The sequence below is a fragment of the Belonocnema kinseyi genome, chromosome 7 (genome assembly GCF_010883055.1).
Source record: "Belonocnema kinseyi isolate 2016_QV_RU_SX_M_011 chromosome 7, B_treatae_v1, whole genome shotgun sequence".
Classification (NCBI taxonomy): Eukaryota; Metazoa; Arthropoda; class Insecta; order Hymenoptera; family Cynipidae; genus Belonocnema; species Belonocnema kinseyi.
The window spans coordinates 116,984,087-116,993,931 of NC_046663.1; the positions used below are offsets into that span (position 1 = coordinate 116,984,087).

Consider the following 9,845-nt stretch of genomic DNA (forward strand, 5'->3'; position numbering starts at 1 on the left):
TCAGCTATTTCATTTTTGGTTGAAAATTTATCTTTTGACTTCTTCAAGGTAAGTGGGTAAAAATTCACGCATTCTGTTGAAAATTCATTTTTGTTGTTGAAAGTATTAATTTTTTTAAACCGGCAATTCAAGTATTCCGTTTATTCCATTCATGTTTGTTTGTCAATTGAACTATTTGTCGTTTAAAATTCGCCTTTTTTTAAAAAATCAATGTTTTTTATATAAAATTACGAAACTTAAACAATTAATTTTTTTTAAACAGTGTTTTAACCGTAATAAGGTGCTAATTCTATTTTCGTAATTTTGGGCTCACAGCTACGCAGCTATTCATACCGAGTATTCTTACAACAGAAATAGACCATAAAAGGAGGAAAATTTCCAAAATTGATTAGGTTCAACCAGGTAGACGAACTATAGGCAAAGGCATATACGGTTCTTACTTAATTCCAGAAGAATGTTTTCTAGGTTTTCCCCGCTAGTAATTGAGGGGTTCAAACTTAAAAGGCCTTGAATAAGTATGGGTCATATATCTCTCAAACTTAAGACTATGTTGTAGAACCGTTTGCAGTTTAATATTTAGGAATTTGCAATCGCGTATGTTACATTAAATTATTTAGTACTTTTATTACTGTTTTCTTCTATTTTATTTGAATAACTGTACACTTTAAGGTAGTATTTTGTGTGTATATATTAGTTATATTTTCTCAAATATGTGATTCTAATTTCAAGGTAAAAGTGCCGTTAATCATTTAAAATTTGAAATCGTACAATTAAAAATAATGTTGTAAAAAGCTCTGAATAAAAAGTTCGTAACATTTGGAAATGTTCAAGCATTTTTCTCAAGTTAATATTTGCCTGACAAACAACGCCACTGATAATAGTAAACAATGATGTTCTTGAAAGTATTTTTTTTCACATATATGTGTGTGTGTATATATATGTATGTATGTATTTTAGCTACAAACTGTATATTAATTAATAAAATCTGTAACTGATAAACATATGTTATAATAGTTACTTAATTTTAGCGTTTTTGAGAAAAACTGAAGGTATTATAATTGACAAGATACTATTTTTTTGTTTCTAAAGAAATCTCAATATTCTTTATAAAATGGACAAATTGGATTTATCCCTTGCTTGATTTTATACAGAATTTTGAATTTTGATAGCATTCATTATTTTAAAGAGAAAAATGTTTAGCTCTGTCATAGTTAAATTAAATAAAACTTTTCAGTTATTCAAAAATAGGTAATATAATTTATGATTTATAGCATATAAATAGCTATGTAACGATGTAATATTAAAATTTTTAATTTAAACAATAAATAATTAGTTTTCATTATATAACTACTCACTAATAATTGTGAATCATTAGAATAATTATATAATAAGCACTTAATATTCGAGTGGTAAATAAATATGCAGTACATCATTTACATTTATGGTAACACCTGTAATTGTAACTGCGGTGATTACTCATTTTAAAAATTTTCTAACTTCAGCAATTCCCGACGCGGAACGTCTGAAAAATGCCGAAAACTGCGAAGTAACTCCGAGGAGTTGACCCACAAACCAAGAGGGCGCTTTTAGCAGTCGAATTTTGACGTAGTCTCTTATTCCATTACATGAGCAATCTCCCAACTCATCTCTGCTATTATATTTATGTATTTATAACCAGTTTATATGAAAGAAGGAAAATTTGTTAGTACATTCCTTATACCAGTTAATCACTAACAAATGTCTATTTATTTTCTAAACTTAAAAAAGAGAAGTAGAAAATATAATATTGTGTTATTTTATATTTGTATGAATATTAAATATTTACTCAAACAAAGTTCTGAACTGCAAATCTTGTATAAAAGAAAATATTTATACCTGCCATACAAAACCTCAACTAACCTTTCCACTAAATCACGGTTTTTCCTTTTAATGGTGGTTTTCTACATTTAGGACATCCTTTCAGGTGCCCAATACTGTGCTCTTCTACTGATTCGTGCACTAATTTTGCACCTGGAACATCATCTTCCGAGAGTTTCGCCGAATTTTCAAGCATTTTTTAGAAGATGACAGTTTTTTTTGTTGCTGTTTTTATTGACAATATTTTCCATACATTTCGACACAAAACTGTTCAAAAAATACGGAAATGACGTAAAATTTCGGCACGTGCGCACTGCCGACGTCTAGAATAAATAGCTCTATTAGAATGAGCCATCGCCATATAACGGAATTTTCAGGAGTTTCACCACTCGGTTTTTGAGTATACACCATATTACAAAACATGAATAAAGATTTCAAAATGTTTCAAAGATTATAAAATATTTAAATGGGTTTCAAAGATTTTTAAAAGGTTAATGTTCACCAGATTTCAAAGGTTTTGAAACATTTGGAAGGTTTTAAAAGGTTTCAAAACATTTTAGAATATTTTTTTTACTAATTATAGATTTCAAATCATTTAATGATTTCAACGAATAAAAAAGATTTCGCAAACAAAGATTTAAGAAGAATTTCCCAAAGAGAATTGCCCGTCCCGAGAATTTTTGTGAACACATTCTAATATTGTGTTAGGATTGTTTTTAATTTGTAACAAATTATTCATTTATAATGCACAGTTAATCCTGGGGAACATAACCTTTTTTCAGAATTTTGTTATAGATATATTTTGCGCATGTCTTCTGAGTCTCGAAGCCTTTGATCAATCAGTGCAAGATCTCGAGCGTGGGAGATTTGGAAACCGAATTAAAATCGCCTATATAGTACTTTTTTGCATTACACAAATGCAAAACGGATTGCATTGTATGCTAAAGTTTATATCATTATAATCCCTATGATTACATAGTAAACGTCCTTACTGTACAATTTAGAAGTTAAAAGGCCATAACGCTAATCGGTAGACCGTATGTGTAAAGTTTAAATCATAAAAAAATATTAGAAATGAGCAAATTCAGTTTATGGAAAAACGGTTAAAGTTGCAATAAAGTGTTTAACAACAAAATTTGTGTCAAAGAATTCGCATTCTTTTTAAGTGAGAAATTGAAACTACGCCTGTTTTAATATCAATGAAAGTTATGAAGTATAATAATATACATTTATGGGAATGATATTTAATTTCAGGGATATAGTCGAGTGCGAAACGTGAGGTACGTAATGAGAATGTGTTCGTTAAGGCCGAAGGAACTTTAACAAACGAGAATTCACAATTACCAAATGACTTTTCGATACTTCCACCTTTAGTTTCAAAAAGTCTATGCACAAAGATCCAGCGCGTAGCGCGAGGTTAATACATTACCGAGCGTAAAGCGCGCGATAAATATTTTATCGAGCGCGAAGCGCGAGAACCAACAGTCGCGTGCCCAGGTGCGCTCGAACTTGCGGGGATTAAATCAAACTTGCGGGCAGATTTTTTCTTAAATCTTTATTTCAAATACAGCTACTTGCTTTACAATGAATGTTAATATAAACTGAAGGGATGAAGCTCAAAACATTAATTAAAAAAAACAGTCCCACATTCAACCAAATAATTGAATAATTAACCAAAAAGATGCTATGTTAATCAAGATCGATAGTTTATTACAAAAAAGACAAATTTTCAAGCAAATATTGCAAGTTTCTATACTAAAAAAAGATAAATTTTTAACCGAAAATGGGATAGTTACATTTTTTGCAATGAATATTAATTTTGATTTAAAAAATATCAATGTGCAACAAAATATGTACTTTTTCAACAAAATTGTGAAATTTATAAAGCCAAAAAGGCGAATTATCTTCAAAAGGTTTAAATTTTCAACCAGAAAATTATATCATTTTACGAAAAAAGTCGATTTTCTACCAATTAGTTAAATTTTCCAATGAGGCGTCATTCACAAAAGAAATGATAAGTTTAGGGGGCGGGGGGGGGGGTGTCTGCAGAAGTATCATTCTCCATGCTAAGACCAATGGAAAAAGTGTGACGCAGGGGAGGGGCGGTCAGAATTTTCTGATAAATGTATCACGTGTTTTGTGAATGGCCCCTGAATAGTTTTTCTTTTAACTAAATAGTTACATTTCCTACCAAAACAGTTAAATTATCAACCAAAAGTATGATATTGCCAAAATAAAGATTAATTGCTACGAAATATTTTTATTTCCTACCAATTTTATATATTTCCAAGCTGCAAAGTCGAATCATCACAAAACCGAATTTATTTGAACAAGAATTCAAGATTTAAACAAAAATTTGAATTTAAATAAAAATATGAAAATGTTAAACGAAAAATAATTTCATAACTAAGCAGATCCATTTTTGAATAAAAAATTAATTACATTATTCATTAAGCCAAATAGTTCAATTTTCAACACAAAAGATAAATTGTCAATCAATAGGTATAATAATTTGGTTTTTAGTTTGAAATATAAGTTTTCAACCAAATAGATGCATTTTCAACCACGAAGATTCAATTGCTCTAAAAAGATATGCAGTTTCCACAAAACGTGGAATAATGGCAATTGAAGTTAAATATGTGAATTTTCAAATAAAATGGTAAATCTAAATTCATTTATAAATTTATTTATGGAAATACATTAATTTTAAACAGTAAACGAAGAATTTGTAAATAAAAATAGAATAATTATATTTTATGCTAAATAAGTAAATTTTCAAGAAAAACAGAAACAAATTTTCAAGAAACGAATTAAATTTTCCACCAAGAAAATGAATTTTTTAGCAAACATTTAAATTTTCAACACAAAAATGACAAATTTTCATGAAAAACAACATTCAATACGTGTATAAACGAACGTTCAATACGTGTGAATCAAGAGCGGATTGCAGCTAGTGGGACGTTAGCGCAATTGTTTAACACAAGCTTTCAAAATGTAAAGTTTTAATCCGAAATTTTTTTAATTCAGGGTTCAGACAATTCCGACGTGGAGGAGGTGACATTGAACACAGAATTGAATATTTTAAATTATAAGCTTTGAAAGTTATCTGAATATAAATTTTGATGAAAGTAAAAAAAAATAATTCGCCGAAAACATTTATCAGACACAATTGTCTAAAATAAAAAAATAAATTCACCTTCATTGTTCCCGTTGACAGCATTTTTTTTAATGTTGTAGACATTGTAGACCTTTAAAATTAAATTATTGACATAATTATTGATATATAATTTTAAAAACTGCTATTTAAAGATGGAATCATTTTTTCATTTTTGTAAGGTTTCAATTTTTAAATTCTGAACTTTTACGTTAAGCGTTGAATTACGTTAAGACCTATTTATAACTTTGAACTTTTGAATTGACATTGAAATTGTGGAATTTCGAACTATCCAATTGATATTTTAAACATGGTTGATTTCTGAAATTGTTAACATTTCCCATTTTTTTATCTCGAACGTTCTTTCACAATAATTCCATTTTCAAGGATTACAATTGAGACTTTTTTATTTTGACTGAGGAGAATGAAGGTGTCCTTATTTCGATTTTCCAAAAATTTCGTTAATGAATGTTTAAGTTACATCACAATTTTTTAATTTTAATACAAATTTAAATTTCTACAATTTCAGATGCTTTTATTTTGAAATATACAATTTGATTTTTAATTTGAAGTGGTCAAATTTGAATCCTTTTGCATTTAAATTCATACATTTTTTTATTTCACTTTTCAATCATTGAATTTTGAATTCTTTTCATTATATAATAATATGATATAATTATAATATAATATACAATATTATATACATATATATAATATAACTATAATAATATATTAATAATTATTATTATAAATTTGAAAGAGTTAAGGAATACCGTTTTGACGCAATTATAGATGTCGGAATAATTGTAAATTATAAACAAAAACTTTATATTTTACTTTTAAATTTTATTAAATATTTTTTTGAATAGTTGTTCAAATAACACAGAAAAATGCTTATGAAGTCAAAAGAAAGAAATATGTTAATTACTAAGGGAGAAAATGATAAATTACTTAATACGCATGTTGAAAAGTTTACTAAATTGATTGATAAAAATTGTGGTTCAAAAATGCAAAGTGCCTTATTTAAAGAAGGTGATAAGCTTTAAGGTGTTTTAAACAATTATAATAAATGTGATTCATCAATATCAGGTGTAAATTAAGTTTTTAACAAAAAAGGCGAAATTTGTTTGAATCCTATTATAAAAGATTATTTACAGTTACAGGTAAAGAACTCATCCCCTGGTGACTTATAATTATTTTATACTAATAGTTTGTAACATTAATTAAATATAAATAACATAGAAAAGACAGGCACTTGGTTTATTCTTTTTCGTACAAAAAGTAAATAGGCGCGCGCCTTGGCGCGCGCGAGACTACTGGTACTACTAGTATTGTCTCAATTGTGTCAGCGATATGACTATGAAGAAGCAAAACTATTATATTTATTATCATACTGTCCTCTCATACTATACTCTTCTCAGGCACGTGAAAAAGTGCAACAGCGACAGATTTTCAAAATAAAGTATGTTCATCGGCTTATGCGAGTTTCTTTTCTTTTGGTAACGGCAAAAGTTTTTCGAGCTGTAAGGTCAAATGAGTGAATAAAAGAAGCGCAATATAATTCATACTTTTTGTTCAGTGAATAACATAAGATTGTGATTATGAAAGGAGTCCATTTATGAAAGAGGTAAGTATAGAATTTAATGAAATGATATGAACATGAAATCTTGCAATTGGAATCTATACTTACCACTTTCATAAAGAACTTCTTTGATTACCACAGTCTTGTTAAACCCACTTGACTTATGTATTCACTTAACCAAAAGTATTAATTTTTCTAGTTTACTCCTTTTCACAGTCATTTTAATTGAGAGCTAGAAAAACTGTTGGTGGTAGTAAAAGAAAACAAGCTGCAATTACCTGATAAACATACTTTATTTTAAAAAACTGCTTCACTCGCACTTTTTCCGTGCGTCAGAAGATGACAACGTCTCTAGCGGACCGAGTGAACGGAAAGGATACTCTACATAGTATCCACATAGTATCCCTTCCGTATCATGCAAAAAAACTCAAAAAAGCAGGAAGATCAACTTTTAAATTGCTGAAATTCGGATTCTACGTTAAAATTCCCATTAGAAGGTCATGGAGTAATCGCAAGAGTTTTTTTTTTGCAACGGTGAAAAGCAAAAAAAAACTTATAGCGCCTGTTTACTGCTATAGTTACAGATGATGCGTTTAATAGGAATTTCAACGTAGAATCCGAATTTCACCAATTTAAAAGTTGACATTGCTGTTTTTTCAATTTTTGTTGCATGATACGGAAGGGATATTATGTGGATACTATGAGGATACTCTGTAGAGTATCCTTTCCGTTGACTCGGTTCGCTAGGGGTGGCACTTGCGCACTAAATGATGAGTGATTACTTCTCATATCCCTGGCACTTAAGGTTTCAAAAATGGGATGCTTACGTTTTTTGTAAAGCAGATTAATTTTAATACAAAAAATACGAATGTATCGAAATTATCTTCAAAACGGTTGCATTTCCTACCTGAAATTATAACATGTTAAGAAAAAAGTTTGTTTTCTACCAAGTACTTATATTTTCCAAATTAATAGTTTCACTTTTAACTAAATAGTTGAATATCCTTAAAAAAATAGTTAACTTAGCAACCAAAAGTAAGAATTTTCAATAATAAAGTTCATTTGCTATCTACCAAATACTTTTTATTCCATACCAATTTTATATATTTTCGAACTAAAAGAGAATTCTCAACAAAACGTGGGATAGTTGGTATTTCGATAAACAAAATTTAAATTTACAAAAAACCAGATCAGTTGAGCCAAAAAGACGAATCTTCACAAAACCGAATTTTATTTCAACAAAACAGTTCAAGATTCAACCAAATAGTTGCATTTAAAAATAAAAAAATGAATATAATCAACCACAAACAAGTTCTTAACCAATGAGATCCATGTACTGCCAAAAAAGACGAATTTTCGACAAAACACATTCTTTTTCAAAAACTCGAATTTCCAAAGAAAATGTGAGTTCAACAAATTAATTTTCAACCAAAACTTAAACGAATTTTCACCAAAATAAAAATCTTTAAGAAAAGATATGAAAATTAAACTACACTTGTGATTTTCCAACCAAACAATGAATTTTAAACCAAATAATTGAATTTTCAATCTAAAAGATAAAGTACTTACCAAAAAGGTTGATTTTCAAAAAAATAAATAATTTTCAACTACAAAAGATAAATTGTCAATCAATAGGTATAATAAATCAGTTTTTCGTTAGAAAAACAAATTTACCGAACACGAAGGTTAAATTTCTCTAAAAAATGTACAATTTCCACAAAAAGTGTAATAATTGAAATGTCAGTTACATATGTTACATTTAAAATCAAATGAACAATGTAAGTGTATTTTTAAATTTTCATGGAAATGTAATATACCAGGTTAAACTTGTTGAAAAATTTTTCGAACACAAAATTTTCCATTTAAAAGTACATACTTTCGATTTTGAACGTTTCTATACAATAATTTGATTTTGAAGGTCTACGTTATCTATAATATAGAAAAAAATATTGTCAACGGTGACAATGAAGCGGAATTTATTTAAATTCGGATAATTTTAAAAGCTTTCAAATTCAAATATTCAATTATGTGTTCAATTTCACCTCCTCCCTGTTGGAACTGTCTGAACTCTGAATTAGAAAATTTTCGGATTAAAACTTTACATTTTTAAAGCTTGTGTTAAACAATTGCGCTAACGTTTCAGTAGCTGCAATCCGCTCTTGATTCACACGTATTGAATGTTCGTTTATACACGTATTGAATGTTATTTTTCATGAAAATTTGTCATTTTTGTTTTAAAATTAAACTATTTGGAAAATAAAGAAATTGCCGAAAGTTGATTTTGAGGTTAGGTTCGCTTAGGTGATATACTGGGTTTCTTCGCAGTAAGTAGCAGTTTGAAGAGTAAGAAGGGAGAAGGAGTTAAATAGATACTAATTATCAACAGAAACCAGAGTAGGAGAGTTAGTTCTGGGAAAAGTTTTTGAAATTCTGTGAAGGATAGACAGTGACAGGGGTCAAAGATATTATAAACGTAGATGCGGTGCGAGCTTAGTTACCCGCCATAAATATAGACGGCGCGTCCGGCGAAAAAAGTCACTTCCCCTCTACCCACCGCTCCCCGTAAATAGCACCTTCCCATATAGTTTTCCAAGAGCCACTTGGAGCGCTGTAAGCAATTCTCGGCACACCTTCGAGGCACACTGATGGTAAACTTAGCTTGGACAAGAACCATTTAAATTAAAATTAAATTGCCAACATTTCATAACAAGCGTAAAATATCCACGATTTGTAAGACATGGTTATTTTAATAGATACCAGAGAGAAAATTAAATGTATAATTTATATTTCTGTTTCATATATTTTTTAATATTTCTAAAGTTATTTGATTATTTCCAAATATATCTTTGTTATTTCTCATCTTTTGATATTTTTTTATGAGTAACAATTTATTTACTTCACCATATTATATTTTTATTCTAACAGATAAAACTTTTAGTGCAATATCTACACATTGTTCTTTAATATTATTAAGTGTTTATTTTTATATTTGTACAGCTTGCAATTTCTAGAGATATTTTAGTCTATTCGTCTAATAAATTTCCCGCATGTATTTTAAAATTTCTTAATTATTACGTTCCGATCACTGACAATGAGTGAATGGCAGAGTAATAATAAGTTCTTAAATCTATAACTGCTCTCTGGGTCAAACCTGTATTTGGTGTTAGGATTTCTCTACTATATATATATATATATTAGCCTCTGCTCTGAGGGTTCAAAGTTTTCTGATTCAAAGTAGAGAAATCCTAACAC

At 28.7% G+C, this 9,845-nt stretch overlaps 1 protein-coding gene across 2 annotated transcripts in view; it reads left to right on the top strand.

Annotated features, from left to right (window-relative positions):
• LOC117177192 (L-lactate dehydrogenase) overlaps positions 1-9,845 on the top strand; it is an 88,541-nt gene that overhangs the window by 16,755 nt on the left and 61,941 nt on the right. The gene's annotated exons all lie outside the window — the stretch shown is intronic.